This window comes from Corylus avellana, chromosome ca7 (genome assembly GCF_901000735.1).
Source record: "Corylus avellana chromosome ca7, CavTom2PMs-1.0".
NCBI classification, from domain to species: Eukaryota; Viridiplantae; Streptophyta; class Magnoliopsida; order Fagales; family Betulaceae; genus Corylus; species Corylus avellana.
The window spans coordinates 27,498,404-27,509,965 of NC_081547.1; positions in this window are offsets into that span (position 1 = coordinate 27,498,404).

Genomic DNA, 11,562 nt, shown 5'->3' on the forward strand with positions numbered 1-11,562 from the left:
ATTTTGGCCAAGGGGTGGCTGGAACCACCCTGATGTTTCTCTTCATTTTTTTTTATTTTTATTTTTTTAAAAATATTTTGCTTTAAAAAAAATAAAAATTTTAATGTGCAACGTGCAGCAAAAAGTCTAACCAATGTGCAGAGTGTAGAACCATTCTCATTCACACTTCACACACCCCAAGCCTCACTAACTTTACTGTCTTTCAACAAAAAGGGAAAAAAAATTAACTTTTCTGCTGCAAAGAACTCTTCTCCCACATTCTTTTAACAAAATATCTTCTTCATCTCCTCTGTACGCCGACAGTCCATCTCAAATCATATTTTCTTTCGCAAACCTCTTCCATTTTCCATTTTGTCACACACCCACAAATCATTTCTCTATTCTCCTCTGCGAGTGGGTATCAGTGCAGTGCAGTGCAAATTCTCCCATCCACCATTTTTAAGGTCAGTCAATGCCCATTTCTCTCATCAAACTCTGTTATTGTTCATTCATTATACTGTATTTGGCTATTTTTGTTCCTGAATTTGCCAATTTGAACAATTCTGAAACAATCTTATTTAAGCCTTATTCATAATAGTGTAATTCGTATTGTTTGGCGTGCTATCATTTCTACAAAAGAAAGCTCTTTTTACAAGTATAACTACTGAAGTATAATTAATAAAACAATTAAGTAAAAATTTTAATTAATTAGTAATTGACTTATTAATTATATATTGTTAATTGTTTTATTAATAATGAACTATATATATATATATAGTTCATTATTATATATATATTGTGGTATAAATTATACTACTCCGAATATTTTTATTTGATTAAAAAAAAAAATCATATTAGTGCTACTTAAGCCCTTGAATCTCTATACGTCTATTATTTGATTGAATGAATTAAATCTAAGATTTACCGTAACTTCATATTATATATATTTTTGTCATCAATGTCAAGATCCAATTATCTGCAACGCCCTCCTGCATCAGCGTGGTCCCTGGGTTTCATTTAAGAACCTTTGTACCGTCGGTGAGTTTTCATCTTACAAAACATTTGTGTGTATTCTTCTTGCTTACTGTCAGTCCATCCACAATTAAAATTTATTCTTCCTCTCATACCATTTCAATAGCACTACCTCATTTTTTGTAGTATGCGACTAGGGGGCTCGACAGAATCGGGCAGACTACCCCCTTGGACCAGATCATCAACCAAGGTTAGAGCTTAATTGAATTGAATTACATACATAAAAGCACTTTGGTCTTGATTCTCATGGAAGTCCTGTAATATATATGCATCTATATGTTAAGGGGTGGAGCTCCATTGATTAGCATTGGTATTCTTAGTTTCTCATACGTAAATGTTAATTGGCATTTTTTTAGTTTCTTGTTCGTTAATGTGAATTGGTATTTTGAAGTTTTTTGTTTGTTAATGTACGGTATCGTCTTGGTTTTTGTCATGTTGTAGCATGTAGGGTATTTCCTTCGATCATTGGTGAAGGACAAATCGGCTACCTCTATACCAACTGAATTGACTGTGTTACGACAACAAAAAGCAATTTCAAAGGTATAATTTTTAATTGTCCATTAGATACATTAGTTATACATTGCATTATCATGACACTTCTTGCGTTTGCTGAGGTACATGTTACCGTATTCTGTCATGAATAATTAGTATCACTACAGTAACGTATAATGTCATCTCATGTACTGTCTACAATATATTTACACCTATCACATTATCCCATAGATGCCCATGCATGGGACGCCTCGCAAATCACTCCGTAAGCACCTAGCCCCATGCAATAAGCACGCACCAAAAGAGGTTGCCAAATGGTTTCCTGCCCACGAACATCAATTGCTATATATTCTGCTGGACAAGGCAAACACTGCCGTAAAATCCACATACCCCTCAACATTGGTCAATGAGATCACAAACATGCTGAATGGCCTTATTCATCCACACGAATTCACATCCGAGCAGGTGAAGAATAAAATTAAAAAGTTTAAAGCTAATTACACGGATTTCTCAACACTCTTGAAAGGGGATTTTATCACGGGTTTTGGCTGGGATCCAGTGACCAACGTGGTATCTGCATCGGATGCACAGTGGGAACGGCTGAAATATGTATGTCTCTCATCTCCTTTCTCACATTCCATTACAAATTTTAAAAATCTCAACAACTTATTTGCAGCTGACCATCGAATTATTATTTTGCAGGAATACCATGAAAAGTACTGGCGTTTTAGAGGTGGTGGACCACCATACTATGATCTCATTTGCAGTATATTTGTTAAAACAACTGCTACTGGGGAGTATGGCCATGCAAGTACAGTCACCCCACCTGGTTCAGAAGAGGGGGATACCGGGTTCGGCCTTAATACCCCAGCTCCAGTCATTGACCTGTTAGATGATGGCGGTGCATCGGCACCAAAGTGTCAGTCCAAGTCCAAAGGAAAGCGAAAAGTATCACATAGTGGGTCACGTGACTCACGTGCTAGTAAGCGTGCGTCCATAGAGGACAAACAAGTTGAGGGTTTCAAACTCCGGCTGGATGATATGTTGGACAAGGTTCATAGTATCAGGGAAAGCGTATCGAGAAGGTCATGTGCATCTAGCGCAAAGGAGGAGGACCATGTTGAGGCTGCAATGGACATACTTAACAGGATGTGCACAGAGATGGACGTATCTGATGATAAATATTTCTGTGCTACAGACTATATAACTGACCCAAACAAAGCAAAGGCGGTTATTAAAATGAGTGATGCATTTAGGAAGAAGTGGCTACTTAACCATATCTAATAGTTAAGTACGGGATAGTTTGGTAGGGGGTGTAGGACTAGTTAGCTTTTAACTATATTTGGGACAATTTGTTAGCTTTTAATTTGACATGTATGCACTCCTATGTTTAATTTGACGTGTGCTTTTAATTTGACATTTATGCACATCTATGTGTAAGTTGACGTGTGCTTTTAATTTGACATGTATGCACACCTATGTTTAATTTGACCTGTATGTACTCTTATGTTTAATTTGACTTATATGCACTCCTATGTTATGTATACATGCAATTAAGCCTACTCTTTATTAGCTCGTCTTTTAGATGTTATTCAGATTAACCTTAATTATTTGTATATTCTCTTCATGATACTTCACTTAATGTGTGATTTGAACAGAAACCAATTTGTAATATGATCAAACAAAACTAATTCACTTGATTTGAATGTCGTAGGAGACGTAGACATGAGTGAGAATTCCATGAATGACATAGACATGTATGACATAGACGAGGATGACAATTGGGTGGATGACATAGATGAGGATGACATAGACATGGGTGAGTGGGGACCTGACAATCCAGATTACATTTATCAACATTGGTACGATACACTAGAACAGTCTTATGATCCTACCATCGATCCAGATGCCGATGTGGGTGACGTAAGCAATGATGATGGCATGGATGGTGATGGCACGGATGGTGATGGCACGGATGATGTAATGAGTGATTTGGCCCTTTATGAGATGGAGCTAAAAATTATGGGATTGCAACTAGAACTGGATGAATTGAAATCTAGGTTAAAAGGTACGCGAAGGAGAGGTGTACCTCAAAGGACTTCTGGTCTCACAAGAGCAATGTGGGTACATTGGGTGTTGCACAATCCTAACCAGAGTACATGCTATGAGCGATTTAGAATGTGGCCAGCCACTTACATTGCTCTTTGTAACACATTAGAACAAAATGGGCTTTTACGCCACACCCGAGCTGTTCAGGTAACAGAGCAACTGGCTGCATTTTGTTTGGTCATGCCGCAAGGTTGGTCTTGCCGATCAGTGGCTGACAAGTTACAACGATCAACATACTTCGTAAGCGTTTATGTTAGAAAATCGGCAAGAGCACTTTGTCAATTGGGAAAATCAATTTTGCAACCCAATCCTGTTCCGCTACCACATCCCAATGTCGCCAATAACGCTATGTACTACCCATGGTTTGCAGTAAGATATCAAAATACTGTATTTTACATTTTACCAAAATGATAAATAGATGCTTTCATGATGTTATTGTTTAAAGGCGAAATTATGTGTTATATGTTTCAACTATGTTATCACTATTAACACCACTCTTGCTAGCAGGATTGTATTGGAGCAATTGATGAAACACAAATAGATGCGCGTGTATCAAGTAAAAAGCATATTCACTACCGAGGTAGGAAGTGCACCATAACTCAAAATGTCATGTGCGTTGTGGATCTGGATCTTTGCTTCACATATGTTTATGCTGGATGGGGAGGGAGCACACATGACGCACGTATTTTCACAATGTGCGTTAACGATTCGAGATTAAAATTTTCGACTCCAGTAGGAGGTATCGTACCATACTAGCTTCCCAAAAATTACAAATAAATTTGTTCTCATGGGCAACAATTTGAATAAATTAACTAATGATTAATACATATTATACTTCATTTGTAGATGCCTACTACTTGGTGGACTCGGGTTACGGTTTATACCGAGGATTCCTAACACCCTTTAGAAGGGAACGCTACCATCTTCAAGAGTGGCAAGACGGGGGCTTACCAATTAATCAAAGGGAGGGATTTAATCGCAGACACGCGTCGCTGAGGTCAATTGTGGAACACGCATTCGGAGTGTTGAAGAACCGTTTTCCTATCATGAGGAAAATGCCTCCATACCCAATCCGGTATCAGCGATTGTTTGTAATCGCTTGTTGTACAATCCACAACTTTATTCGAAAGCATTCTGGAGTGGAAGACAAATTATTTAAGGAAGCTCTAAAGGGTTTGAACCCATGGATTGATGTTACCGTGCTACAGCCAGGGGCAGTAGTCCCATATATATCAGGTGGGTTACGGCTAAATCAATCAAGCGACAGCACGAGATATATGGGAAAAATCCGAGATGTACTGGCCCGTCAAATGTGGGAACATGGCACTTTCGAATAGTAGTTGGCATGGACAATGGAATTGATGCCATTTTGGTGGTTTGTATGGGGCCGTATTTTCTGCTATGACAATTATTTAGGCTATTTTTAACTTGTTAGATTTGGTAATTGTTTTGTAACGTAACCGATGGTGCATTTTGGTAATCCGTATTTTGGATAACTGATAGTATGTGTGAAAGTGACACTTTCATTTATTACATTTGAAATGTAGTGGATTTGTATACGACGTTTGATATCACGCATATTGTTTGTAGGATAAACTTCACTAAGCCCCCCTGAACTTCCATTTGCTCTCACTTTAGACCCCTCTTTCAGTTTTCAAAGTTAGATTAAACGGTTTGACTTTTTTATACCCATTATACCCCCACGTTAAAACTACACCGTTTTGGACTTCAAAACTACAACACTCACCCAGCCCAAAACGACGTCGTTTTGGGCATTAAAATTATTTTTTTAAAATTTTTAAATTTTTATTTTTTTAAAAAAAAAAAAAAAGAAGGGAGAGAGAAAACCTTCGGAGATTGGTTCCGACCACCCCTTATTAAATAAATTGGTAGGGACGGCGATTTTTTCGCGAAAGGGTGGCCTCGACGCCGCCACTTTGGCTCCGGTTTTAAGGGGTGGTCGACCATGGCCAGAGGTGGTCAGAGCCACCCCCATTCCCCAAAATCAAAAAAAAAGAAAAAAAAGGGGCCAGATTAGCGTTTAGAGGTGGTAGGACCACTCTGAGAATTTGGGGTGGTGAAACCACCCCGACCCCTGGTGGTCCTCATCCCCTGATCTTTTTTTTTATTGACCAAAGGGGTGTTGGACCACCCCCATGGCCAAAGAGTCAGCTCAGAAGCCACTTGCAACAAAAATAAGTGGATTGACCGCCACATTTTAACAAGGAACCTACGTCGGTTCTACGGTTTTTTTTTTTTTTAAAATAATATTTCATTTTCTTTTAAAAAAAAAAAAAATAGTTGGATTTATCGGTTGGGAAGTGAATAAAAAAAAGAGTTGTTATACAGTATATGGGATGATTTTTTTGACTTGAAGGGGCCAATTATCATCTGGTACTGTAGCTGGAACAGTGCCGTTCCAGCTACAGTACCGGCCCTGGCTGGGGGCAAACATAGCTAGCAATACTTCCAGTCCTTTAAATATTAAAAAAATTCGATTTTTTAAAATAAAAATTCCGTTTTTTTTTTTTTAAAAAAAAAAAATCGTTGTTCTTTAAATAAAAAATTTATGCTTTAAAAAAAAATTAAAATTCGTTTTAAAAGTGGTTTTTTTAATTTAATTTTTTTTTAATTTTTTAATTTTTTTGAATTTATAGTGGTATTTTTGTCTTATTGAGAACTATATAGGGCATTTTTATCTTTTTCCTAGCCTTGAAAGAGACATTGATATTATTTTGGTATTTTGAGGGAAACATTATCCCAATTGAAAGTTTGGGGAAATATTATCAATTGAGTGGTAGTTTTGAAGGGGGTATGTGGACTTTAATTAATGAGATAAATGCAAAATTGGTATTTGTGGTTGGCCTAAATTACAAATCACTCATTGTGATATAACAAATAATTTATAGGTTCTTATAGTTGGCATAAATTATAAATCACTCATTGTAATTAAAAAAAAAAAAAAAAAAATCATTTATAGGTCTTTATAGTAGGCTAAAATAGCAGTTTACTCTATAAAATCAATTGATTCAATTTCCATTAAGTAACTTAACATAATCCATTATTTTGTCACGTCATACTGCTATAGTAAATTAACATAATCTCTTATATCCCCAAAATTTTACCATGTGTGTAACCATCCCTTATTTTCATTTTTCTCGCTACGATTTTGAAGCATTTTGGGAGAATTTGACGGTCGGATTTTGTAAAGAGGCTGACGAAGATGAAGATGATGGAGGGTTACGCACGGGGTACAATTTTGGGGATATAAGATATTAAGTTAATGGGAAAAATATAAAAAAGCTCCCCAAACTACCAGCCGTTTTCGATTTAGCCCCATAATGTTCCAAAAGTGATAAAGTAGCCCCCCAAACTATTGAATTTTGGCCATTCCGTTAGTCAAAACCGTCAGTTTGGATGGAAACTGTAAAACGACGTCGTTTTGTTACGAGTAAGTTACTACAATGCCCTTTTATGAAGAAAAAAAAAATTATGAGAAAAATATAAAAAAGCCCCCCAAACTACCAGCCATTTTCATTTTAGCCCACTAATGTTCAGAAAATTATAAAGTAGCCCTCCAACTACCAAACAATTGCAATTTGGCCACTCCGTTAGTCATTACCATCAAATATGATGAAAAATTTAAAACTACGTTGTTTTGGGAAGGGTAAGTTACCAAAATGTTCTTTTTGGAAAGAAAAAAAAAATCATATTAAAACAAGCAAGCAAAACGGCGTTGTTTTGCTTGAAATTAGGGTTTCCTTACACTTACCAAAACGCCGCTGCTTTGGTAAGTGTTAGGAATTAAAAGAAAAACACCCTAGACCCCACACAGGTGACCCACGAAAAAACCCCCAACCCCAATTTATCTCTCCCCAAAACCGCCGGCCACCACGTCGTTCTATCTCCGGCAGCACGTAAATCTTACCCATAACTCAATCTTTTTATTGTATTTCATGGTATACCCATAACGTAGTTTTTTTGTTTGATTTCTACAATGGGTAATAATTTTTCGGTGGCGCTTCGTAGCCACTGGATGGTGTGGCCGGCGGTGATGGATGGCGGTGGCAATGGCAGCCGTTTTGAGAGAGAGAGAGAGAGAGAGAGAGAGATGTTGCGTTTTTTTCACTTGAGGGAGAAGGTTGCCGGAGATAGAACGACGTGGTGGCCGGCGGTTTGGGGGAGAGAGATAAACTGGAGTTGGGGTTTTTTCTACGTGGGGTTTAAAGTTTTTTCTTTTAATTCCTAACACTTACCCAAACAGCGTCGTTTTGGTAAGTGTAAGGAAACCCTAATTTCAAGCAAAACGGCGCTGTTTTGCGTACTTGTTTTAATATAATTTTTTTTAATTCTAAAAGGGCATTTTAGTGACTTACCCTTGTCAAAACGACGTAGTTTTGAATTTTTCATCATATTTGACAGTAATGACTAACGAAGTGGCCAAATTGCAACTGTTTGGTAGTTGGAGGGCTACTTTATCACTTTCTGAACATTATGAGGCTAAAATGAAAACGGATGGTAGTTTTGGGGGCTTTTTTATATTTTTCCCAATTATTTATTTATTTATTTATTTTTCATAAAAGGTCAATATTGTAGTAACTTACCCGTAACAAAACGATGTCGTCTTGCAGTTTCCGTCTAAACTGACGGTTTTGACTAACGGAGTGGACAAAATGCAATAGTTTGGTAGTTTGGGGGCTACTTTATCACTTTTGAAACATTATGGGTTAAATCGAAAACGGCTGTTAGTTTGGGGGGCTTTTTTATATTTTTTCTTAAGTTAATTTACTGTAGTCGTATGACGTGGAGTGAGGGCTGATGTGTAATCTTAGCTAGTAATTAATAATAACACGTGTCACGTTTTTATTGGGTATAACGTGGTAAAGTGACAAATTTTGTTAAGATACTTAAATGAAATTCTTTTTAGGGAGTAAACTATTATTTTGGCATATCTTGAGTACTTATAAGTTATTTTTTATACCACAGAGAATAATTTGTAATTTATGCCAACTACAGGGACCTATAAATTATTTTTTATACAATATGAATTGATCTGTAATTTAGACTAATTACAAGGACCAATTTTGCATTTATCCCTTAACTAATTGAAAGTGTCATTATTCACATTCACGAGTCTCAATGTCCATACATTTTTCAACATCCATAATTTCTTGGAAAGTTACACTTGTTTATTTTTTTTGCATTCATAATTTCTTGGAAATGGAGTCAAGGTTCGAACTTAAAATCGTTGACTCTGATATCATGTTAAATCACCACTTATCCCACAAACTTAAGCTTATAAAAAAAAAAAAAAAAAAAACGATAAATTTAATCATTAATCAACACTTTAATATCATTTAAATAACGAAATCACAAACAATTGTTCAAAGATACAAAGTTTTGAAGGAAATAGGACTTTAATCTCTTCCAAATTCTTCTCATGATCTTTAAATCTTTTGTTATTCATCTTCCTCTATAAACAAAATAAAAGGCATGTAGGCATTGTTTTTCACACAATAGCACTTCGCATATATACTACCGATAGTCCACCAACAAACATATACGTACACGTCGACTGCACATCTAAGTATACCTTAAAACAATTCAAAACGACTGAAAAAGAGAATACAGATGGCATAAGCCACATCACAGTATCGAAGAAAATGATCCACGGACTCTATTCTTCTTACGGATGCAACATCTATTTACCACAATAATGTATGTACGGCTTCACAAGATTAATCATCGTTCGATCCTTCTAGCCAAGGCATCTTTACTTATAACTTCTTCTACACATGTTTATAAGCAAATTGATTATTAATTAACGTATAGCGGCCTGACCAAAAGATATTCTAGAAGTCGGCCGGGGGCTCCTTGGAGTGTCTTTCTATACTAATAAAAGCAGAAGAATCAAAGGAATTCCTTTTCCTAAAATTGCAGTAATAATGAGGCGAAGAGCGACTTTTATCTTCGACAGCCATCTCTCACTTGGGTTGGTTCCAGTAATCTCCCCAAGCCCTAGTTCCAAATTAACAGCAATTTTTCCATCAGTTTGTTGGTGAAAAGAAGACGCCCTCCATTTCTCCAGGGTCATGGCCTTCACACATGCCACATGGTAACAGTAATTGCCACAAGTGGAAACATAAGCCCAGCCCTTAATCTCTTTTGAAATTTCCCTACTTTTGCATTTTAGGCATGGCGCCGTTGATGGCCATGAGATCTTTTCACGGAGCTTCAGAGTCACCCCATGCCCATGATCTGTAGTTTCACGATCGAGCTTTAAACAGCAAGGATGTATGCGGACTGGCTTCTTACACGAAGATTGGTACATGAACCCTCGGATGTTCTTCCCACATGCAACGCAAAATCCAAAGTTCATCCCATTCTCTGTATGCTTACCATAAAACTTGAATGTGCTTTTCTCGAACGGGTGCGGGAAGATTGAGCAGTGCGCGGCTGAAGCGCATTGCTCGTGAAGATGAAAGTCACATTCCTCACACTGGTAGCATGGCTCAAACCCTTCCTCTTTACACCCATTACACCAATAAGGAGTTTTCGCCCACATCAATTTTAGCCGGTGCCGGTGACTAGAATGTTGTATTTCAGTAATTATCGTCATATCTCTGAATTTCTGGACAATTTATGCGAAAATAAACATAAATTTGAAGTTTGTTCGAATAAATATTAATTCTGCATCTGAACAAATGAAGAGCAAGTAAAAATCATTCCATGAATATACGTAGATTAATTTACCAGGACGATTCCAAAGCTGTGCAAGATTAATTCTTCTTCTTCCTCCTCCTTTTATGCTAGCAAATTAAGGCATGCAATCAAAAATCTTTGCTCTTATAAGGTAAGAGTTCTGAAAGTAAGTCTCTTTCTGATCAGGCCCGCTGATGTCCCTCATAGTAATTGGGCGGCACCTTCCTAGGCAGTGAGATTTGTGGAAGACTGACCATGCCTTTACGCGTATGCCTTGAAAACGTAGGCGGCCTTAATTAATTAGCGTGTTAGACTAGTCATAAATTAAAAAATAAAATAATTTTTTTTCCTTTTTTAATTTAAACTTCTAAAATAAATAATAATTTTATCATTTGTGATTAGCTGGATAAGTACAACTTGATCCGGTCGGCAAAAGGATTATTCCTTGTCATCACATTCACGGAAATTACGGAATAACATCATTCATATTAAGTAAAGAAAAAAAAAATTATTTTATGGTTAAGAGTTTATTTTGTTATATTTAAAAATGATGATTTATGGACGAAACTATGATTTTTTATTAAGAGTAAAATAAAAATAAATAAATGAGAGACTAAGCTTAATTTTAATAAAAGTAAAATCTAATTTTTAAGCTTAGATATACGTACGGAGACCCGGCCTAGGGCCTAGCATTACGGACGAAACTATATATTGTGACAAAACTATGATTTTTTACTAAGAGTAAAATAAAAATAGATAAATGAGATCGAGGTTAAGCTCAAATATACTAGCTCATTTATTATTTACTCGATCGATCTTAATAAAAAAATCATAGTTTCATCTCCAACTCTCTGTATATTTGAGCTTAAAAATTAAATTTAACTTTGATTAAAATTATGATGCGAGTATATATATAAGGAAGCTGTACAGCAACATCCGTGGCTTGGAGTTGCAAGCCACTCTACCGATTATTCAAGAGGGAATGCTTACCCAAAAAAATGACTAAACCAGCCAGAATTGGATGGTTGATCTTCAGCATGTAATTGGTATATTAACAATTTTTTCACCAGCCAGATTAATTTATGCGGTAATACTTTCTTCTTCTTTTTTCTTTATTTTTTTTGTAAATACTACTTCATTGCTTATAACCCAAATTACAGAGGAGGAACAACAGAACAAAACAAATAAAATAAAATAAATTTATGCAGTAATACTGACTATTGATCATGAGTAGAGTCGTTTTTCCTT